Here is a 25,557-nt window from a genome sequence, read left to right on the forward strand (position 1 = left end):
AGCTCTCTTCTTTCTCCCTCCATTTAAAAGGACTGATGTCAGAGCCTTCAGTTATGTCAACAGCTGCTCTGCCTCTGTTTTGCTTCACTTTGCTACCTGTGGCAGCAGATGCCATGGCTCTGCAAAAAGCAGAGTCACAGAACTTCCCCTGGGTGTATGTGAGGGAGGGGATGAAGGACTCCAAAATAGTGCAGTCAGGCAGAAGAAAAAAAGCAGAAGGGAAACCTTGACCAAGCCCAAAACTTGTAGTTTCCATTCATTCACATCTTCTATGCTACAAAGTATACAATTTGTGGAACATTCTCAAAGACTACAAAGCCTAAAAGGAGAGTGTCAATAATATGAATAAGGCTGATTCTTTTGGGGGACTGAGGGATAGGCAGAACAATCTTCAGGGATCGCTTTTCTCATGATGCACCTGTTACTTCAGCGTGAATATTTACGTTTCATGGTCAAGTAGCAGCCACAAACAAGATGTAACTACTAAGCATCTCATATGTTTCCCTGTAAGGTGTTAGTAGGACATTGAGGTGAAAAATTTAAACTGAAACTTAAAGATTAATAAATAAATGCTGACATCTGGAATATGTGATCTCCTAATTTCACTTACAAGTTTTGAAATCTCCATTTAAATATATTCCAGGGCTGGCTAATCTTGATAACAAGTGTCTTTTCACTCATCCAGTGAACACAAATTTTCTATGTGTGTTGCTTCCTAAAAGAAGAAGAAACTCTGGTGGATCTGTGCCTGGAAAACACAAAGAGAAAAGCCCCTCTTTAAGATACTGGAGAAGGGCTATGGTAGGAAAGACTGGTAAAAATAATAAATATTTTATCAGAAATATCCTAACAGGATTCCTTTGTCATTTGGCAAGTCATCACTCATATATGGCTTTTTATCCTCTCATAATTGAGTTTTGATTTTTGATTACAAATCAAAAGAAGAAGCCTATGTCATTATCCTCATTTTACATGGGCTTTGGCTGGCAAGGGATCTTTCCGGTTTCTTTTTAAACAAATAAAATTTTAAAAGGTAAATAGCAATTGTACTGACCCTAGCACTAAGGAGAGTGGAAGACTGTCAGAGCCTAAATCTGCTAAACACCATTTGTACACCTGCAAAGCCAAGGTGAACCCACTAAATCTTACATGCAGCCTAAAGGTATAAGTTGTAATCAATTAGTTGAAATCTAGAAGACGGCTGCAACCTGAAGATTTCACATCTGAATGTCTTGCTCCCCTGCACCACAGGTGAGGTCTTTCTACACACCACAGTTCAATGGGTTTGAACTTCTCAGAAGTAACTTCTAACTTGCAGAAAATGGGATTGAACACATTCACAAAAAGTTATGTATATCCTTCCAAAAATTCTGCCTCTAGGCTCCTTTACAAAGACTGGAGGAGGAATGCCTCATTCAAAATGCAGACTTTGCTCTTATTCACAGGTGGTAAGCCTGTGGGACTGGGCTGTACCTCTCTGGGTGTCACATCCATCAGTTCCTGGAAAGCTTCACAAGGGCAGAGGCAAGCTCTCTCTTGTGAAGGACTCAATACCATCATCATTACTACAGCAAGGCTCTCCTATAGAAAAAAAAAAGACCATGGCTCCAAGCAACCTTCAACTACAAATTTAATTAGTTAATTTCATACTTTTTAGTTGTGTCCATACTGGAAACTCCAAACACTTTATGATCTCCAGAGTGTGAGAAAAGCAGGCCTCAGAAAGAAGCATTTGAATTAAAGTACAAATTAAAACTCAGTATATGACAAAATAACTGTAAGGGCTTCTCCTCTCAACATGCTGTCACCCAGTGTGTAACTACCTTGACTTGTAATGTAGTAACTCTGTGAATTAAGGTCTGACTGCAAGGACAAAATTACCTGCAAAAGTAGTGAATACATGGTGAACACATGGCTTTGGCACCCTTTTCTAATACTAAGGCCACATGTTCAAGTGGGAAGGAGAAATTTTGAAGGACATGAATTTTTCTGTTTACAGAAAGGCAGGAATAAAAGCAAATTTAACAAATGACACAAGAGTAAATTGACCAATGACTGAGTTTCAGCGCTGAACAAGAGCAAGAAAGGCTGCATCTCTGTCACTGAAAGACTTTTGTCTGAAGTGCCATATCCTACTGTACTAGCCCCTGACTTCACAAAAGTTATGTGCTATGCTACTATATAACCAAAACCAACCACTGTCAGTTAACTGATTGACTTAATTGGTTTTGTAGAATGTTTCTTTCCAAACAAAATGCTGCAAAGTAAATGAAAAACATTGGACCTTTGGCAGGACTACATGGAAATTTATATATATTATGACTATTGATAATTCTTAATTTTATACTTAATGATCTAAATAATTTATACCTCAATTCTCACTTGTTGCAGCTGACTTTGAAGACAGCATATTGTCGTAGAAGAAATTCTCTGAGAAATAAACAATACCTAGTGTATAATTCCCAACTGAAGTTCTGTATGAACTCTCTCAGCCCTTTAACAAGAAAGGACTAGGTTATTTTTGTCACATTTAATTGCAATGGATCTAAGACACCTAACAATCCTGAGCACAGTTCTTGGCAAATAAATAGATGGTTCTGCAGCAAAGACAAAAGAGGGTAAAATTGCATACATTGCAAACTCATAATTACATGAAAGCAAGAAATGGCAGTCAGAAGTAGTGTGATTTTAACTGGCATATCTGCTGATAGCAAGCATACAAAAATGTAAATACCAACATGGATTACAAAGCTGTTCTTGTTTTATCTCACTCAGTGACACGGTGCTGAAAAACATCTTGATGTAGAGACTGAAACAGGAGTTGTTTAGACTCAATATAGGGTGCCTCTTAAATCTAAAAGTTTCTTTTGTCAATGAAAATTTTATTGTAAAGAGATGTACTTTATTTCCTAGGACGTCATTCACTTTGTGTCAGAAGTGTAAATTCTGTTTCATCTCACTAACTGCAGAATATTGTTCTTGACAAAAAGTCAGTATAGTCCCACTGAGGGCAAAGGGATAATTACTGGACAAAAGAAAGAGGAGAGCAAATGTTTTAGTTGCCCACTAAAATAGGAGCATGTCCTTCTCTCACACATTCCTTAATTTGTGCCAAACAAGCCTAATGGTATCTCACTGATCTGCTTTTAGGCATTTCAGCAGCATTTAAGAAGTGCTGCTATTTTTTTTCCAGGATTTTTCCTGCTTTTTAATTTCAGTGTGCTTTCAGAGCTCTCCAGCTGCAAGCATCTGAGCATGGGGTGCCATACATCACTCTTGGGGTGTCCGACCCTTGGGAAGAGGGTGTCTTATACTGCACCTATGCAACATTATTCCAGTTTCACAGATATGGGAGGCTCCCAATCATTACTGAACCACTATAAAGGTAAAGACTGTGAAAACACAGCACTTTTTTGAGTTCATCTTCTATTTCATCTCCTTAAAATGTGGGGTACCTCCAAGGGAGGTAGAATAGCACAAACTCATGCTCAGGGTTTCTAATTTCCTTGACAACACCATCCAGCCTCAGCCCACAAGGAATGTAGCATCCTACAAGGATGACCTGGAATGTTAGGAGACCTCAAAGCATATGCTTTACTGATTAACTGTAGTTTTCTCCATAAAGAGAAGAGTCTAGTCATATTAAATGTTTTTTGCTGTGGTATAAAAAATCTATATATTGCCTAACCTAACAAGCATGATGCAGTTCTAAAAGGTGTATTTTTTACACATGAAAGCCCATTTACAAGTGATTTTATACAAAATTATATGCAAATAACTGACCTATAACCATTTAAACAACAGTTACTATTTTCTAAACACACAGTATTCTGTAGTCCAATTAAGTCTGAAGCAAATCTGATTCAGCTAAAAATATTAATGCTCCTTCCTCTGTAGCTGCCCAGAGTTGCAATGACAAGTCTCAAACCCATGCTATTTTCATCTCACTTGCAATAAAATGCAACAGCCTAACATCTCCTACACACATAGATATTAATTCACTTAATGCATTGTCATTCACCAGCAATATGAAGCTTGGTAGCCTAGAGAGCTCTGTCCTGAGGTGCATCAGGCACACCATTATCAGCCAGGCAAGGGACGAGATTGTCCTTCTCTGCTCTGCACTGGGGCAGAATCCTGTGTGCAGTTTTGGGTGCCACAATATGGGTAGGACATAAGGCTGTCAGCATCCAAATGAGGGCCACAAGCATGGAGAACGGCCTCGAGGGGACGCCTTTCAAGGAGTGCCTGAGGCCACTTGGTTTGGTCAGATTGGAGATGAGGAGACTGAAGGGAGACTTCACTGCAGTTACAACTTCCTCGTGAGGGGAAGAGGAAGAGCAGGCACTGATCTCTTCTTTGTGGTGACCAGTGGCAGGATGCAAAGGAATGGCCTGAAGTGTCAGGAGGGGTTTAGGTTGGTTGTTAGGAAAAGGTTCCTCACCCAGAGGGTAGCTGGGCACTGCAACAGGCTCCCCAGGGAAGTGGTCACAGCACCAAGTGTTCCCAGGCACATGGTACAGTACTTGGGAATGTCCTAGGCAGGACAAGGAGTGAGAAACTGGACTCAATTATCCTTGTGGGTCCCTTCCAACTCAGGATATTCTGAAATTCTGTGAAGATGAACCCCAGGTTTGTATTTTCCCACTTACAGTAAAAACAAGTTCTCTTTCCAAAAAGTCTTGAGCAATGACACATACACTATCTCTTGCTGTTCCATTGCCACTCCAATTACTTAATCAAGCTGGAAGTGATCCGAAAACATTATTTTCACCTTTAAAATGGCATTAAGTGAAATATAAGCAGATTGTCTCTGTCTTCCATCCCTAAAATTAAAGCTTTTCAACTCTGGTTAATGCAACCACCTCCCAAAGCCCCTGTCAGGGTTTCTACCTTTGATACTTATCTGAGACTATCACAAAGTAATTGTTCATGTTTAGAATTGCAGTGGCATATATCCACTCTACAGACTGTAAACAATCCAAGAGGCTCAAATAGGATGCTGCTTTGTAGGAGATAATTTGTCTGATAAAGGTTTCTTCACTATCAGAGAAGGTTTCTTCACTATCAGAGATGGCCTGTTTCTGATGTCTGACCTAAATCAGGTATACCAACAGCAAATGCAATTTGCAGATTAATGAGCTCCATGCTTCCATGTGTCACATACGGACACTGGCTGTACCACTGAAGTGTAATTTTTCTCTGATACATTCTTGCAATTTCCTGCAGATCCAGAAGAAAACAGTCCCCATGAATTCAGCAATAATACTGTAATTCATTACTAACAGTCATAGGAGATGCCTCAGGAATCTGGTGATGGACATGAGCAAAGGCAGCACAGACAAAATAAGCCTCAGTTAGATTACACTTGTCCACATACTTGGGTGGGTTTAACAGCTGAAAGGCTGAGCAGCACCAGTGGCAGTCGAAATACCACTTAGGTCTTTACTACCTGAGGTAGGAGTGCTGTTACACTTTTTTACATGGGTTGGATGTGTTGGGTCAATGTCAAAAAGTAACAGTGATGACAAGCCAAACAATTGTCTTGCTGCAAGGCAGTCTTCTCAAATTGCAGTTTATTAAAATCAAAAAATCAGAAGAGCAACAGGGAGCACCATAATCTGAAGAAAAAAGCATCTGTACTGTGGTATTTCTATGGCACTTAGAAATGTGAAACTTATTGTTCCCCCTGCAAAGACATACACAGAATCTGATGAGATCATCAAATCCAAACTGGATCTTCTTATAAACATTACTTAAAGCTGGTGCAAACAAACACCAACAAGCCCAATCCTAATAACATTGAAATTTTCCGTGTGTGTGCGTGTGTGTGTGTGTGTGCGCACGTGCGTGTGTGTGAAATAAATACACATAAAATAAAAACTTTAAAAGCAGAGCAGTTGAGACACCTCTAAATCTCTTCAGAGAAAAGACTTTTTACTTCAGTGAGTTGAATTTCCCCAGCTAGTCCCTATCAGGAGCTCTCTACTGTGTGGGCAGTTGCTGTCCTCTTTGAAGACCATATCTGTTTATCTGCAGACTTAACATTTAAGCATTAACAGATTCTAGGCTGGAATTCTCTGTGCATCAGCGAGTGTGGACATCAACCCACATATATAATTGAGACTCTACAAAGCAGGCCAAAGCAGGCAAAGCCTCCTTGTATGGAAAAAGACAATATGTGTCTCATGGGTTTGGATGTTCTTTGTGTGCTACCTGCTTTGGGACCTCTCTGGAGAACAGAATAAATCACAGTTAAATGACAAAGGTAGAGGTCCTCACAGTCTGGACAAAAGAAAATCCCAATGAACAGACCATTGAAAATATAGTTCAGTATTTCCTGCTTTCCAGTGAAAACACTGCTCCACTCTGTGAACTTCTGTGGGCCTACAAACATACACGTCCTCTCTAACAGCTAAAGACAATGCACAAAAAAGCCAAAGAGAGACAAGTTAGGTGTGTAAGTAAGTAGCCAGAGAAAAAATTTCTAGATCAATAAGCTCCATGCAGGCACACACTGGGAAATTGCCTATTGAGCATTATCCTGTGAGAACAAAAGAATCAGTTTGCCTTCCATTACACTGTATACATAGAGTACATGCTGCCAATTTAAGCTGCTAATTGAAAATAGCTAATCTGTTTTTAATTCACAACCTGTTGCAGTCCAAATTAGCTCTCCAATATAGATGTGTATTCAGGCAACTCTTAACAAAAGCCAGCTTAGTCTGGAGTGAGTTTTTCCAAACATTCAGAGGCATCTGTGCGATGAAGCCAGCTGAGAGCTCAATGATCTTCAAAATAGACACAAACAATACAGTCAATTTAGGGATGATCCAAAACTACTGAGTTGCCTGTGGCAGTCTGAAAACCACTGGCTGCCAAAGAAATCAACCTAAAATTGCAACACTTATGACTTTATGATTATATCTCACATGCTGGCAGAACTGTGATCCTTGAGCAGAGTTTCTTGGTGAGAAGCAAGATTGATCTTCAGCCAATATCATTTTAGCCATGGAAAAAACAACCTTAAATATGCCTTGCAAAAGTACCTAAAGCTGGCCCAATAATTACTGGCTAAGATTATTTATAAATAGCCAGGATCTGACCTTTTGAAAATACTGTTAGAATATGTACAGCATGGGAAATTGCTTTTTTTTTCTTTGATGTTGACAAGAATTTATGTTCTTAAAGGTAATTATCATCTGGAAATAACTGCTATTACAACAACTGCATGATAAACAGCAAATGTTTGTCTATACTATAAAAGCTACACAGCTATGGTCTGCAAAACACAGATAACTGACAAGCATTAACCATTTTTAACAAGGAGAATATGCAATATACCATAATTGCTGACACCAACTATCTGAATTTGCAGAAGCAGTTCAAAAGGTTCCAAATCTCATTATTTGTATGAAATATACATTTATGTTAAAAAATTTCATTTGGTTCTGCTGTTGACTGCTGTTGATGGTGATCTACTTTTGAAAGCAAATGGGATTTTGTTAAACTTACCAACTTGATGGGAAATTCAAATGAATGCAATAATTTAAATCACTGGGGTTATCATTGGCTACTCACCTGATTTTATTGGGATCCATGTGGTTTTGGGGGGTTTTAATTTTATTTTTTTTAATATATATAGTGGTGCATTTCCTGCAGTCATACAACACAATGCCAACAATTTATTTTTTTTTAATTTAACAGTAAATATCTTGCTTTTGTTGCTGTGGAGACACTCTTGCAAACAGGAACCCCTGAAAGCACACAGACCAAGAGGTAAACACAAAAGGACCCAGACTAAAACCTGGGGGCTTTTTTATTTCTTTAAAGATGTTATTGACATTTTTAAAACATGTCACCAAATCAGACAAACAGTTCCATGATTTTCTGTCACAAAGTGTAAATGCTGAAGGTTGCAAAATGGAAATACAGAGGGAATTGCTCCTCTTGTATCAGAACACACTAACTTTAAAGCAGGCCTGAGAAAAAGGCCAGCTAAACCAGGAGAAAGGGTGGGGTTTTATAGAACATAGTTGCCAGTGAAACTAGCTTTCCAAGGATGGGATGGATCATGCACTCCAGGACTTGTCCATTTGAGAACTTTTTCTAGCACTATTTTGTACTAGCTTTGCTGTTCACTGTGTATCAGGACAAAAGGTGAGTTTACCAGACTAAAAACTCACCTGAATAAAGAATCAACTATTTGTTAATTGCATGGAAATAAAATGTTCTAAATTCAAAGCCTATTTTAATCTTAATTTCTCCATCTTCTCTCCCTTCACCAAGCAAACTGGGTCTGAGAAACCAAAAGCATGTTTCCTGAGCTTTCCCTTAGGAAAAAGAGAAATTCAAAATACACTTCAGCACTGACAACTGCAGCAGATTTGCTGTGCTAAAGGAAAAAAAAAAAAAAAGAAACCGAAATGCCAAAAAACCCCTACCACTCCCTTCCCAAAAAACAAAACAAAGCATAAAAAAACAAACACAAAGGCAAAAACCCGTGACAAATGGCTAGGGAGTTTTTCCACAGAACAACATGCTAAGTTGCACAGTGCAACCGGTACAATGTAATTTAAGTTTTTGAAGGTAATGCCCAGTTGCGTATGTAACACAGTGTGTTACAGTGTGTAATAGCACTTCAAACTCAATGTGCTTCTAGGCAGCATAGAGTAATCTGAAAAAGAAGTCAGGAAGAAGTCTCAGATTGTGGCAGTTGCCGAATAAAGATATTGCTTCATTACTATAGATAGAAGAGTGGGGAATATATTAAAATTGATTTCCAAATGGTGGAAAGTACATAAAAATTTGTTTTCAGATAAAGATATTAGCTGATTTTATGGCTTTTAAAAACAACCTGCTATAAAGTGATTTGACAATTTTTTAGTGACATTGCACTCTTTGAGTTCACCATCAACTACTTTTCACTGTTTGTAGACTTGAGCAGGCGTCTTGGATCCCATATCCGGTGGGCCAACCAGAAAAAGTCCAAAGACAAATAACAATAATTACTTGAGGTCAGAAATAACAATAAGACTGAATTGCAAGTGAAATTACATTCTTTAGAAGGGAAAAGACATGAAAAGATACTGCAGTTTCCAAAACCTTGTTGTGAAGAGGAATGGAACACTCTGCCTCTGCACCTGTAGCAAATGGGACATGCAGTTGTGGACTTAAGCAGCAGAAAGGTCAGGCGATGCAAGTCAGTCTTTCAAATGAGTTAAAAGTGACCTTTGGATAAAAAGATAAATGACCTTTGAAACTTTCAACACCCTGTCTGTATATTTGACACATACCATGGCCAAGCAACAGCAGAATTCCTGCTGTCCCACTACCTACACCAAAACACTCAATTTCACAGCACATTCTCTGCACTATCTCCAATGCCAACATTGAAAAAAAAGGAGACTAAGCTGCTGGCAAATTGTAGTAAACTGAGGAGATTTGGTGGAGTGGGGTGATGAGTATCCATTCTCCCTTTACCTTAATGGCTGAAGAGGCAGCATTTGATGCAGAGCCAAGGTATGCAAGAAACACAAACTGTCCTGCGGCACAGCCTCCAAGAAAGATCAATGCCCAGCCATGAGGGCTCAACAGGTTTCACAGTTCCCACTGTTCTGCCTGTTTTTCTGCCTAAGCTCCTCTGCCCTCTTTTGGTGATTATGAGTACTTTTCCCATAGGCTTTCCCCCCTGCATTGCACATCTAGTGAGCTAGAAAACAGAGACCAGCTGCTTGTCTTTTATTGCGCGAGAGCGCCACAAGCAAAGAAACAAAATGGATGTGATTTCTGCCTCCTGCCAGCTACTCACTACTCTGCTCTGCAGTGCGTAGGTGCGTGCCCCCTCTCTCCCAAAATCCTCAGCTTCAGTGGCATTACCCTTCCTTCCATGTTCGTGTTGGCAACATCAGCACCTCCACATTTCCTCCGCCTACTTGGCATATCTAAGAGCTGCCTAGAAAAGGTCAATACCATTCTAACTGCACGCCCTCTCTTTTCAAGAGAACGACATGAGCAAGTATTTCATAATCAAGGCCTGAATTACTTTACAAATAATTACACCTACCTCTGATAATTCACTAGGGTCACTGCACTGAAATTTCTGCACAGTTAACAACTGCATTACTTTAAAGAACTCATTATAGAACCTATTTAAGATGCTGCCAAGAAGCAGAAGGGAAGAAATTTTCTCAAGATGAAACATGCATGGATTTCATTCCCATCATTCACTACTGGGAAGTCCCTGAACAGCCGTTGGGGCTTGCAGGCTGCTCCTTGCAGACAGCAGATTTTACATCACTAAGCATGGTTATTTCCTAATCTGTTGCCCCTCTACCACCTTCAGCTTGTGGCTAATCCCCACAGGCAGAAAGGATGAAGATGCAATCTGTAATTTTTTCTCCATGTGACCAGCATACTTAAATTATCCTTTTAAAACTAGCTTCACTTGCTTTCTCTAAGTCAGCACTTTGTCAATACTATAAAATCTTGAAATAGCTATATTTGGCATCAAAGTCCACAGTTTCAAGTGGAACTAAATAAGTAGTCACCATGAATGAGGTAAGGAGGTAGCGCATTCAGTTTCTGTAAGACAGATACAAATGCAGTGGAAGGGAGAGGTCAAATGGCCTTTACACAGCGAAAAGAAGCAACAAAAAATAGATCTAGGCACATAAACATGGACAAAACCCACAAATGAGGCACCCAGGGGGGATGTCCTACAGCCTATGTAACTCCCTCCTCTTAATAAAAGGATGCAAGAAAAACAAACACTACAAAGCCACTATTTTGGAAGACTCTAGGGCAACTAATATGAAGAAAACAGCATAAAGTCAGACTCACGCATGTATTTACATGGAGATACAGATCCTTCATAAGAAGGATTCTCAAAGTTGCTTCCATCACTTCTAAAATATTCTTATTAAAATGTAAAAACAAGGGACAGTGATGGCTTACAAGAAAGGGTGATGGGACATTAGTAAGGCATTACCAATTTTACATAATTTCCAAGAGATCAGGTTAAAGTTTTATGCATATATGCATATGCACATACACACACACACACCATCATGGTGCTCATTCCCAACTGCCCCAGGCCCACAAGTCTACTCAAGGCCACATATTTAATTAAAGGACATCTGAAGGCAAGAGGGATCTGACAAAGATGACATGATTTGTTCCTGGGAACTCTTGTTTTCTGACCAGTACAGGTGCTACAGACTTCACAAGGAGAGACAATATATGAGGGAAGGTTAACTCCAGAGATAACATCCCCTATCCTTTGTCTTTTCCAGTATATTTTGGATGAAAAACACACATGAAGAAACTGAAATACAAATGAAGAACAACTCAAGAGAAGACACCTGTCCTTAGACACTTGGAGCTTATTCTAGAACTTCACCTCTTTCACACAAGACCCTATGACCACTGCATTTTGCCTCAAGATACTCCATGACTCAGCTGCTGAAAGACAAGCAATCAACAAAAGGCAAGAAAAGGGAGGGGAAAGTGTCAAGCTGAGAGTCTCTAGATAAGAGAGCCTTGACCTCAGCACAACACACTTCAACACACTTTCCCATCTTTACCACTGGCATCTGGGTGATTCCAGGAACAAAGAGAAACAAGCAAGATTTGGCCCTTCCTCACCCTTTTACTAAAGAAGATGCTACAGAAGTTTCACTCACGTTTATGTCCTCTTTTTTTCATACACAGGAATTACTCCTCTCAGCACTCCTAATGCTGCACCTCATACTCCAGAGATTAAACAGGAATAACAGGGACCAAGAAAATAAGGCAACATCTTGAAAACTTGGCAGATAAAAAAGGTTTCTAGGAATCAGTTATCTGTGACAGGTTGTTAGCTACTGCTTTCTTCTACTCCAGTGCTACTCACTGCAAGAAGTGCCCCTTCTTCACCATTTATTCACTCCTCTGGAAATAATGATACTTTGGGAACTGGTATAAGAAAAGAAGAACTGGAAGAAAATGGCATTATTGAGAATGACACAAAACACCTTGCCTTTCCTCATGTCTTAGAAGCATAAGGAAGTTGCAGTAGATGCTGTTGCAAGGCTTGCCAAAGCTGCCCCAAAATGGATTCCCATGCTGTTACCTACTCTATGTACCAGAGCAAGGTTGGGTACAGGGAGCACAGGCTACCCACCACATCACCAATGTACCTGCCTTCCCACTTTCTCCATTTCTGTATCATTGAAACATTGCCTTTTGAAAGCTACTCCACTTTAGCACAGCTTTAATACAGCATCACAGGAATTTCTACACCTGGCTTTTCCAAGGTCAGTTGTGCCTGATCCTATACACAACTTGGTCTGACAGGAGCATTCTGTCATATCTTCAGGGTATTTTCTGCTTGCATTTTTGCTAGATACCAGCGCTGGTAAGAAGTGCCAGGGGTCACCTGGCCACAGTCCCTGGCACTGCTTGTACCACGCTGGCATGCAGTCTACCATGAGAAACAAAACTGAATTGACATGCACAGCAGGGCAGGGCTTTGCATTCCCTCCTGAAAGGAATGAGCTACTCGCATAGTGCTTTATACTTCCATGATCATTCCACCACCAGGACATGAGCTACACTTCATTGGCCTGTGCCCTTTATAATAGCACTGCAGCAGATCTAACAAGGCCAGAATTTTGGCATTTGACTCATATCAGATGGGACTGGCTACAGATTCACTCTCTAACCAGTTAAACATCTTTTTGCAGTAGCATTCTCTTCCAGCTGGCCCTTTATGAGCTGCAGCTTATATCACATTCTTATGTAGCCTCTCTCCTTGCCTGCATCAGCAAGTGTGGCACCACATGCTGGAAAAGAACATAATAGAGAAGGTGACCGACAGGCACACAATCTGTAACTGGCTTTTGGACAGTATGCCAAAAGATAAAACTTACATTAATAAGAAAAACCTATATTAATAACTTTCCTTGTATCAAGTGCTTCCTGTGCTTATAGGAACAATGCAAGACCTTAAGAACAGTCATTATTGTTCTGCAGTGTTTTGCTGATCTGGGAAAGGCAGGACCAACACATGGGCTACTGAATGCTTCATGGGTCTGATACTTCCATTTGTTCCTTTATGTCTGGTATATCCTCAGGACATATACATATACCTGAGGACTTTTCCAGAGATAATGGGTGAAGCAACAAGAGGCCATAACAGCTATGGCAAGACCTGCAGTGAGTTCATTCATCATAAGATGAATTATGAGAGGACACTGCACAGCACTCTTGTTATATTGTTGTCATGACTAGGTACTGGTTACCATCAGATTTGTATCAGCACAATGCTGAAAGCTTCTTCTTCTCCCTATAAAGAAATGCTTGCTGTTATGCTTATTGTGGCTAAACATTTGCCTTGCTCTGGATTTCTCTGCACAGTCCTCAGTCTATTATTTGATGTATCAGTACTCACTATACTAAAAATAGAAAAAGAAAAAAAATTTTAAACAATCTGCAACAAAAAGCCCCCATGATGCCAAAAATCCTTCTACATCATCAACATTATAATGAAATGTGATTTTTAAATTTATTTTTCTTTGACGTGTATGCCAATATTAAACACTGAAGAATAAATCAGGGAAACTCCTGTGCTTGTGTCAGTAGTGACAGCTATGATTGCATTTACATAAAGAAGACTAGCAAATATTCCCATAGCTATAGAGAAAGCAAGGTTGAAAAGCAAATGTGAGAGTTTGAAGAAGTCAGAAGATGACTTAAAAGGTGCTACTTCACCCATTTTTGTGTATTTTTGAAGAGCAAGTGTGTTGGTAGTGCAGCTCGTTTAAGCCTGCAGAAGCACTGCTAGCAAAGAGAAAGCAGAAATTGTTTCTTCATGAATTGTAAGACAGTTCTCATTCTGTCAGCACCTCTTTCTCAATGAAACTGTGGAGGTGATGAGTCCTTTGAAAATCTCTTCCCCCAAAGCTGAAGGGTGGAATCAGGATCCCTGCTGTATGAATGTTTAAAATTGATGCAATTTAATCACACTGGGGTGCCGTTGGAACAGGAATACATTTTCCCCATACTGTCAAACCTGTTTCTGAATTCCTATCTGGATTTGCTTTCATATACTGTATGTAATTCTTTCACAAGCACAAGTACTTGCAAATGCATTCAGCTGCAACACCCTTTATAAGTGCAAGACTGTACCTCTCTACCTGAAATGGGGTTGCTTGACTTGGAAACAAAGGGTACATCTTATGATATGCCCCACTTTTCACAGGAACCAGAGCTCAAACAAGGAAGGAGTGGAAGATTTTCTCCATCAGCTCTGAATGGAGCTCCTGTCCAGCCTGCAGGTACAGCCTGTCAGATGACAGCATGTTCAGTATGTAAATTCTCTTGAAATGCCCATGAAGAAATACCCACTTCCTCAGATTTCCTTCCTCTATATGCACTAAAGGAGCTGTGCAACAATGTACTGCAATAAAAAAGCCTGAATGAGCTATATCCTCGCTGAGATTTCAAAACACTTGATTTCTTCATTGTTGGTTCATTGCACATGCTCTGTTTCCACTGAGCCAGTAGGTGAGTTCTCTTTCCCTCCTCATAGCCATTCTCTTTACTGATTTATCATGCTGATTATCAAATTATATTTCTCCGTTTCTCTTGAAGAGTGTGGAACAGGAATATATGTAACCTCAGGGATTTCACTTGCTCCTCATTGTTCTAAGGTCTCTGAGTAGTTTTCAACAGTCCAGCTGGATACCAGCTGGAACTCCATGGGACACCAGTGCAGGGAAGCAGCCAGAGCAGACAATTGGAAAGGAAAGAACTCCATTCTAGTTCTGCTCATCACATGCAATCATCCCTTCCTTCCTCATAATCCTTGCAGAAGCAATGGTTTCTCACTGTGTACAGTGTCTGGCACAACATATACCAGATCTCACATGGGCCCTCTGCATAGAACCATGTTTTTCTTTCTGAAGTTCAAATCAAATGAATCTAAGACACCTGGACAGAGTGAGGTAGCCTCCAAGAGGACAACATTAGAAATATTCCTTTTAGTTGCTCAGGTGACATTCACTAAGGCTAACCTGAAAAAAAAGTAATGATAAAAATATGCACTATAAAAATAAAATAAAGGCATAAATAATATATATTCCATCTGATAGGTCTCAGAAAGGATGCAGAGGGCAAGATATGATGCAGTGATAAAATGATATGAATTTTTCAGTATTTGAAAATGACTGGGCAGATGACATTCCGGTTTGCTGACTTTCCTGAATTTGGAACAATACTGGCCTCACAGGGATTATCCCTGAAGTTTCCAGTAACAGAAAACTACCTCCTCCACTACAAACACCCAATTGCAATATTTAGAGCATATGGCAACTAGTTTAAAACCAAACCAAGCAAAAACACAAGCCCAAATCCTGAAAAACATGGAGTTAAGAGTAAGAGTTAATCTAAAGCTTGTAGACAAGGTAGTGTGCCACTTTTAATTCTTCTTATTGGCTCTCTTACATCTAAACCCACCTGCTTCCACCTGACAAAACTCAAATAGTTGCATTGTGACCCAGGTGAAGTAAAAGAACATTGACTTCAGAAGCATGTAATTATTAGCCTTCAAAGTAAGAAGACTTGTTTTCCTGTGGTGCCAGGACTGAGGCTCCCAGTTGAACAGTGTTGATCAGAATTAAACACACTGACAACAGTTTGCAGGAATTCTTCTAGTCACTATCTAACTTTTCTTGTTTTGAGGGCTTTTAAGTTACTACAGAATGACTGTAAGAGTAATCCCTATAAATGAGAGAACATGCTTTGAGGTCAAGGCACAACCTTGTTTTGCCATGCACTCAAGCTACTCTTTGTTCTCCGGCTGGAACTTAGATCCCCTTCAGCACACAATGACCTCTGAGTATGGATATATTTTAGCAGTACAGAGATGTCTGCATTCCAAAGCCTGCTTCTTCAGAGGCAACAATGATGGAAGGCCATGCGGACACCTCCAAGCAAACGCTGAGAGTACTTTCATCTGGGAGATAGTGTGCCCTGTGCTCTTTCAGCTGGGACTTGGCAACTGCACTGATTTTGCATCCCTGGACTTTCTATTCCACTTCACTTAGAGGAAAACCTGCCCCAGGAGTGCCAGAGGCCGGCCCCTCTCAAAGTCTTCATTCGTTCTGTCCATGTTCCCTTTTATCTGCCCCGCCTCTGGGGCAGCAGCAGGCTCTTCCATCTCCAGATCATCCCTCCTCTCCAGACAAATGTGCCATCCTTGTTAAGATTTTTGCTCCAAGGCAGAAGGCTTCTGCTGACTGGCTGTAACAGAGCTGAAGAGGGTGAAGCACACTTCCAGAGCTCCTCCCCTTCCCTTCCACTCTGTCCAGTCCTCTCCAAGGTGCTTCACAGGCACGGGGTTAGCCTATTTTAGGCTCTCACTCAGCCAAAGATTCTTTATAGGGAAATTGATCTTCACCCCAGGGGCAGATATTCCTGCACAAATTTTCTATGTGATAAGTTATTTGTGCTGGTTTAACTACAAATATAACACAGTACACTCACTGATTCAGTACTCTGCAAATAAAACATTTGTACCAGATGTTAGCAAGGAGTCCCACAACGTCAGGCACATTCTTGTAGCCTAAAAGGCCAAAAACTTCTATCCTGGAGTTTTTTGCACTTGCAAGAAGAAAAATAAAAAATATCAGAAAGATCTGACCTGCTTTCACTCTGCATTGCAGGTACATAATGCCGCCTGGAAGAGTGAACAAGACTGTCCCAGATAATTTTCAAGCACAGTTTCTTGGAGAGGTCAGAAGCAAGTAATTTCTAGGTTCTGAGTAACACAGTAAATGCTGTTCTCAGAGAAACACATGGGAATGCAGAGACTCTTCTAAAATCCTGTCCAACCCATGCTGCCTTGCCAGGACACACCATCCATTGCAGTAATGAGAATGTGTTCTGCCCTCATGTGGGATGATCCTTCACACTGCTGCACGTGCAACTAACTTTACTGGAGTACTCCCCACCTGACACCTTTATTTGACACTCCCAGAGGGTCCTTTGAAATTGCGCTAAGAAATTTGAAAATTCATATCCTTCCTTCCATGCCTAAAGACATAGAGGGCCAAAACTCTTATATCTGAGGCCTGGCAACTGCAGGATCAGCTTCCTCTGGGGCCACATGAAGAGTTACACCCTAGAACCACGGCATTCCCATAGCCTGGAATTTTACCACAATACTGGTGCTGCATACCCTGCTGAAACAGCTTGGGAGCTCTGTATGTCTCTGACCTTAGAAAACAATAAAAGAGAAAGAGAAACAATGCAAACTGTCCACTCTCCAAGCTTATTCTGCATCCAAAGCACAGTAATTCTCCAGATTACTAAAATGTTTTCTCCCTGGATTGCCTGAGACCAAACAAGGCCATGAGAACATTCTTGGTTGGTGACGGGCAGTAAGCACACAAAGACACTGAAGACCCCAGGAGTGGCTTATTCTTGGCAAGCTGTGAAAAAAAGTTTTTAGATTTGTAACTCAAAGGACTGTAAAGTTTTCTGAAGACAGTGCCATCCTCAGAAGGACTCCTGTGGTTAGTTAATATCCAACAGGTATGTGTGAAATCAGGTCTATACCTTCAGATAAGCATGTAGAATTTTCCAATCTCAGTTCGTTTTTATTAAACTGATAGCGATGATGTCACTTTTCCTTCTAGAACAATATACACTGAAATAGTCAAGGAACTGAAATAGAGAAGGAGAGGCATCCTACCTTGTTTGTGCCATGGATTTCAAATGTTTTGAACAATAAAAACAGTGTCACACAGACACTGAAGACCTAACTGATGAAACTGCAGGCAGTCCACAAGCAAATACTTAAACTTTGCTGTATTTCTAGTTCAGAATAGCCATGTACGAAAGGTGCCTTTGAAGATTTTATCCTCTTTCACAATGTTTTTTTCTTCTGTTTTGAATTTCTTTACCAGCCAAGTTTGGCTCTAATGGAAGTAAATTAATAATTTTAAGGTGACTACAGACATAGACAGTGAAAATCATGGAAGAAGAAGGAAGTCTAGAATATGTACTTTTAATTGCTGCTTCATTTGTAACACACAGCTAACTTTGCTCATTGACATTTTCCTAATGCCATGTGCTTAGTATACCATGCTCTTCTCAGCAATTTTGAGTCTTTTGAGAGGAGAGAGGGATTTTTTTTTTCCTACAGTGAACATATTTTGCAATTATTATTTAGCTAATCACTTTTTTCAACAATTTCCCACCTCTTACGCTTGAGAAAATTGCTTTTATCTAAGAAATAGGCTTTGATCCTCCTGGGAGGAAGAACTGCAGAAAGAACTTCAATGTATTGTGTATGATAAGTAAGATTTCCTTTCCCAATCTTTCAGGTTTCAAACTGGGAACATTACCAGTTTAGAAACTAAGGTATGAAAGGACCTGTACAATCTACTAGCTGGTTTGCATAAAGGTCATAACCATCACTGACTTCATACTTAGACACAGCCAAATTCACTCTCTTCTCTCCCCAAGTCACTCAGCTGCAACATAAGGATGTCAAGGGATAGTGGGCTCACTCACATCTGGCTATTCCTGTTTCCTCACAGTGCTCCATGTGCAATAGTAAAAAGTCCATTGTCATGTGTAGAGCAGAGATTCAGGGGTTGTCCTGAGCCATTTTCTGTGGAAGGATTAGTGAAATAGGGAAAAGCACAATTCCAGAGACAGGCTACATGTGACATGAAACAGCGGATAGAGTGGGGCAGCATCTGAGATATCAACAAAGCCCTGCAACTATCAAGACTATGCAGCTCAAATGCTGCACCCACGGAAGTAAATTCCCTGGGTTTCATTTATTTCAAGGAGGATCTGAGTGTTTAATTATTACAGGTGACTCTTGAGACAAGGGGGAAGAAGAAGCCACATGAACATACATTTACAACTCATAAGCCAGTAATCATGCTGCTGGCAAACAAATCTGTCAATGTCCAGAAGTACCGTGTTTGGATGACAGCCATCATTAACCAGCACGTTGGAAATATCACTCACTTCTAATTACCAACGGCTTTGGAAAGTATGAATGTCAGTCTATCTAATAAAATTTATTTCACGCACATTGTTACTAAGTACAATGTAGGTTTAAGCATTTCAAGCCTTTTCCTTTGACAAATAGCCATGATTTGACAATTCAGATGCAGTCCATACTTATCTAGGTTGTGGTTCAACATAAATTCTTTTACTGTCCTTCAATTGTCCAAAACATCAGTTATTAGAAGGAATTTATTGTGGGGTATTGGAGGAAATGAAATGGATAGATCTTCCCATGATGGAAAAACCCTGAGTGCTCAGTGCCAACACTGAATTTGCTCTGGTCCATGTCAGTATTATAAACTGGCAATTACACAAGCTATTTGAGATGACAGGCTTTTCAAGCGAGAAATTCAAGAATAGCAAATGTTATGGTTCATTTAAAGTATCCTCTCTGGTGAATTTTACTCTTGGTAATCTTTAGCATATAAGAACTTCTGAAAGCAAGTACAGAACCAAAACAGCATAGAGTCCCAAATTCCTTTCACAAGGGAGATTTTACTCTAGTGACTGACAAGAAAAGAGTCACCTTCCCTATCCTCTCCTAATTCACCTGAGGATGTGGGTAGGGGTAGTTTATACTGCTTTTGACAGCTTCAGTATTACCTGGAAGTAAGTGAAATTGTAAGCTTGCTGTGGAAAAGAAGACAAAAAAGGTAGGGAGTGGCATACCTATAAAGTACCAGTTCTTCTGACTAAGAGAAAGATGGAGAGAAGGGTGCAATAGGGAAAAAAGCAGGATGAATAACCCTGGCCAAAAAAACAACATAACAACGTAAGTGCAGAAATGCCAGAGAAATGCCACCTATCAGCAACAGGAAGCAGCCTGCATGAGGCAGTCCTGCTTGGCAAAACAAGGCATCCCATAAGCAAGGCAATTTGCTGGCTCCCCTTTTTGGTGCATACCCCCTTTGTTTCCGTTAAAAAGTAAATCCAGGGAACAGGCACTTTACATGTACTGTAGCTAAAATTGTAGCCCAGTTCTTCTAAGTAGTCCAGGCCATTTTCTTCTGCAGAATATTTTTCTGCTACTCAAGAGTGCTCTAAGTGCAACTAGGGGAGTATTTGTGTTGTGGAACAGCACAGACTGGTGAGGACTCACTATGATAAACTGCCTCTCAGTGCTGGCTGAGCAGCAGAGTTAGCAGCCCAGGCTGAGCCGCTCGCTGCCCTTTTAGGAAGGCTGTGGCCCCTAGGTGCAGACCCAAGCAGACCCAGGTCTCCACGGCCAAGGTCACCTGACCAGCAGAGGTATTGCACATGGCCTGCCTCCATGCACAGCAGCACACACAGTGCTCTCCAGGCTGTCAGCCCTGGACGTCCTGCCAGGCTTGCAGGATTAATCAGTAAGTGGAACACTGAGAAACCATTGTGTGCATGGTCCAAAGCCTATGAAACCAGGATGGTTTGAGGTGGTCAAGCAGAGGTAGCTTAGAGGGACATCCTATTTTTCCATGGATGTGGTAAGGGAGAGTGCTGAGTAATGAAGAATCATTCCTTTCAAAGTATCAAGGGGATGCCCAGCAGCTGGGACACTGCTTTTAGCATCCACGCCTGAAAGTCTTACATAGTCCTTACAGAAGGGTTGTGCAGGAGCATAGAAGGTTTTGGGCTTTTCCTATTTCTGAATGTGAAAACTCTAGCTAGTAAACTAATAAAAGCTAGTAAAACCCTAAACATGTTCATGTTCAACATAAACCTGTGAAATCCCTTTGAGCTTTACAGTGGTAATACTTGAACAGACATCACTCTATACTTCTTTTCTCTGAGTGTGCTTTGCCTCTTTGTACACAATGTTACTAATCTGTTAAAGGTAAAATTCCCACAGCATAAAAGGACAACAGCAGTCTTGTAATAAATCCCATTTTGAGGGGGAGGAGCGGGTAGAGTGCAGACAGTTTTGGGTACAATGCAGTGCCCCAGGCCACCTCATAGCTTTTGCAAACACTCATTATTTTTTCCATAGTCTGTGTCAGTAGTAAATTTCCTACAGCTGCCATGGAATCCTGTGGGTCTCAACAGGCTGAAGCAAGCCTTTCACAGAACCTCCTCCCACCCTTGTATGTGTTCTGCACTCCAAGGTATCCCTGCCTTAGGGGATGCCCGATTCAGTGCCTCTGCCAGACTATAAAAATCTTAAAATCATAGAAGATTAAGGGGTTGAAATAGACCCTAAAGAGCACCTAGTCCCAACTCCCCCTGCCAAGGGAAGCAGTCTGTATCACAGGCCTTGAATATGGTAACTCCCTCACTACATTTGCCTTTATCAGATCGATTACCTCTCAGATCGATCACCTGCATCTGTCAGTTTCCATATCCTCCTCCTGCAGGTTTTTATCTTCTATAATAAATGTAGAAGCTTCTCAGTTGTAGGACTAAGTCAAACCCTGGTCCTAAACACTTGCCCTGTCAACCCTGTTTCCACAAGCTGCCCCTGTTCTGCATGCATTCATGTTAGGGAGATCCAAAAGCTAAGTTTGTCACCTCTCTGCTTTGGGCACTAAATTCTCAGGCAGACAACCCCATGAAACTTGCCTATTCTGTTCTCATGGCAGAGGATTCCTTTGCTTTTCTGAAGCTCCTCCACACCCATGGCATGTTTCACACCTCAGCTGGAGATAACTCCATCTCCCACCTTTTCCCCTTCCCACAGCTATCACTTTTCCTTCCTTCAAAACTGTTGCCTGCCACAGCATACAAGCATAGCAGGTCAAGACTCTGCCTCTGAACTCCTCGAGTCCTTGGTGGCCACAAGCACATTTTCATTGCAACACAAGCACATTTTCATTGCAGCACAAGCCTTCTCTCATGAATGAGCACTCTCCACACCTAGCCAGAATTTGTAGCCATCACTCACAAAGGCTGAGATTGCTACCAACTGACCTGGTGCTTTACCAATGGATTGGCACATTCTTTTTTTGCATACTGGTTTCAGGGTTTCATATAAGAAAGACTCATATGGATCAAACTACCTCTACCTTATCAGATCTCCAAGGGTTGCACTTGGTCCAGCTCATTGTACACAGACAGAAAGTCCCCCAACCAAGCAAATTTCTGATATCAAGATAATCCAAGAAGGCTTTATACCAAAGTGAGGACGTAGCAATAGAAAGAGCTGCTAAAGGCAATTTATTTTTCTGTGTGGCAAACTGCAGATTTACTTCCTTTCCTTGTTGCAATTGCTTGTACCCATGCCTACCTTTAGTGAAAAATTCTGGTGGCTCAGGCACATTTAAACACAGAAACATATCGAGACCCATGTGTTCTTGAACAGGTCGCTGAAGCCATGCTACTGCAGTACTTAACACCTACTAAGTAATTGTGGAAGAAAGACCCAATTTTACTTCAGATGTCTTGCTCTGCTGCCAAAGTGGTGGATAAGTGAAAAACCGAACATAGACGTGACCATGCAAGTGCTGCTTGAGATAGGAATAAAAAATCAGGTGCTGTAGGCTGCAATACTGTGGCAGGTAGTGCTCAGCTTTCTTCTGAATCACAGTTTTCCCCAGAGTGTAGTAAATCACAATATATTGCTCCAATACAGGTACCACTGGAGGAACTCAAGGCATTTTGCAGGCAGTAAACTATAAAGTTGAATGAATGCAATTTTTATCAATTACCCCCTTATCTAAGAAAACCTTTCTTGTTTCAGAAAATTATTTCAGGTGTAATCCTGTTAGACTCTGTGTAGTTGCATTAAGCACTGAATACAACCCAAATTTTTTAAGGACCTTAATTGGGAAGAAAGTGTATTTAGAACACTGTCTCTATATGTTAGCTTTAGTACAAATAACCTATATGCCCATAGATCCTTCCATTTCTCCTGTTGTTTGCTGTTATAACTTTAATTTTACACTGCAGCACCTCTGGAGTCTGAACTTGGACTCTTGATCTCAGCAGAAGCATGAGGATGCTACTGTTTGATGGGCTGAGGTGCACAGACTGGTTGCTCAGAGTAGCAGAGCATGGGGGTGATGAACTTCTGTCCCTTCTTCGATACACAAGCAAGAATGTCAGCAATATTCTGGACATGACAAGGATGCTGTTATTTGCTGTTATCATCTACTCAATTTGCAAGAACACAGAGAAATAGCTCAATGAAAAGGTTTTTAAACTTATTTCCTTTCCAAACTACAGCTTCTGTGTTTAAAGAGGTGAGACCCAGATCAAAGCACACCAGCAAGAAATACTACAGGCAGCAAAGAAAGGCAGTATTCCTATACACACAGCAGCTGTTAGCAATCCCTTAAAATTTGTGCAACATCTCTGAAGCAAAATACAGTCCCACTGGGAAACACTGGCAGACAGCAAGGAGTTTCAACCAAAACTAACATTTCCACCTAGCTTAACTGTTAGCACAACAAACAGACATTTCATTAAGGAGCACCTCACTTTTTCACCTCCATTCATACAATCATCTTGTGTCCCTCTAGAGCAGAAATATTCATTTTCCATGTCTGCATCCCAGACTTAGCACCTCCTTTTTTGTCTTCCTCAAACTCATCAAAAAAACTAAAAACAATCACAAAAAAACTATCAGCAGCAGGTTTATATAAGATATATAAGATTCTCAAACCTGCCTATTCTTGTAATTCTGCATCAGAGATGTCAGTCCTTAATTTTATTAAAGTGATTAGGGACCTAGGGCATGGCCCAGGAAAGAAGGTAAGGGAGATGGGCTTGTCTGGTAAGGGAAAAGACAAGACTGGAGTTCTTTAGCAGTAACTTAAAAATATGACAAGAGCATTACACAGAAACCTTACCATCAGTTGCAGGTGGAATAACAAGGCCAGGGACTGCATTTTGGGAGTTTTGAGAGAAAAAAAGGAAAATGTTTTGGAAGATGCAGATGATTATGAAGCCCTGGATGGGCTCACCACAAGGAAAGAGAAGTATGTTTGGCTGTTTGAAAGGGTCTGAGGTAGAAACCTCACATTGAAAAACCAGCAAAATTGTCTAGGGTGAAGTGCAGAGCAAGGAAGAAAGGAAGGAAGAAGGGCACAGCTGGTAGGCTGTGAAGTGGGGGAGTTCAATCATTAAAGTAAGTTTCTTGATTTTTGGGATAAACTTTAATATGTCAGACTATCTCACAGAGGTATATCACTTGTCATGATGACAAATGAATGACATTTTCCTCCCTTAAGGCCATTTGACTTCATCACATATTTTGACAGCTACATGATCCTGAAGACAGCACTTGCCAAGAGATGTCATCATAATTCACAGATACTTTCTTCACAGACAGAAAAGAAATAGTTTAGCAAACATTCAAAACGAAATTAGAGAAGAAAAACTACCACATGTCCCTGAGTTTTTGGTTGGGGCTTTATTATCACAAATAATATAATAAACTAGCGATTAACTGAACTTCTGAAAACTATTTGGAAAAAAAATAAGTAGAGAATTATGCTTCATGAGTTTGACAGCAAGTAAAAAAAAAAGGAAAGACTTTAGGAAGTTTTTCAGATTGTTTCCAATTTTTTTCCTTTCTTTTTTCTTATCTTCCGGAATCGTAAATTCCTGGTACCACTGCCAGATTTCTTTTATTTTGGGTTAAATTCAGGTGATCTGTACTAATTAAGTTAAAATGGTATTTTCAGTCTGAAAGACAGAAAAAAATCCCCCCCATGTGACCTTAGATCACTATATTTCAATACAAATTATTTTGGAGTTCAGTGCAATTTGATACTTCTTGTGTGAAACATCTTCTCAGTTAGCTGTTTTGTTCTAGCCTCTGCCTAGTCCATGACGTATTCAGGGCAGAGAATTCCCAGTTTGCCTCAACACCTACAAGTGTGGTGATGCTGGTTTACATTTATAGATTTCATAACAAAAATATGTTTTCAGAGGTATATTTCAACCTGGGATAACGGAGTAATCAAACTCCATTCACTACCACACTGTTGATGTGTAGACATTAATTCACATAGGAAGAAAACAACACTGGAATTACTGCTGTGAAAAGGAACATGGGATGCCAGATGTAGTATGGCCACCTACGCCTTGCAGTGTTTTGCAGAATTCATGCTTTGAAGTAAGAAATATCAGTCTCTTTGTTCTTATCTGGTCAGAAAACTCCACCTGAAAACAGTTTCCATGGCTCATTGTCTAAGGCAATCCATCTTTTAGAGAGAAACATTTTGCTTCTCTTAAAAGGCAAAATGCCAAGTGGAGCAGGCATAATTTATTGAGTACATTCACTTTGTTTATGGCAATTTGTATGTGTAACATTGAGAAAATTATTACCCATATTTCACCTAAGCAGCAAAACAGTGTGAAATCCAGTTATGCAAAAACCCCATCTTAATCCCAAGTACTTGTTGTTTTTTATAAAAGAGTTCTTAGAGTTCTTTCCAATTTACCTATTCTGGAATTTTATATCAAGTAATTAGGAGGAAAATCTGAAGTTTATACATTGTTATTACAGTATAAAATATTTCAAATTTTAAGAAATTTCTTTTCATCCTTATTTGAAATCCACTCACCCTC

The sequence above is a fragment of the Fringilla coelebs genome, assembly GCF_963513975.1.
Source record: "Fringilla coelebs genome assembly, chromosome: Z".
NCBI lineage: Eukaryota > Metazoa > Chordata > Aves > Passeriformes > Fringillidae > Fringilla > Fringilla coelebs.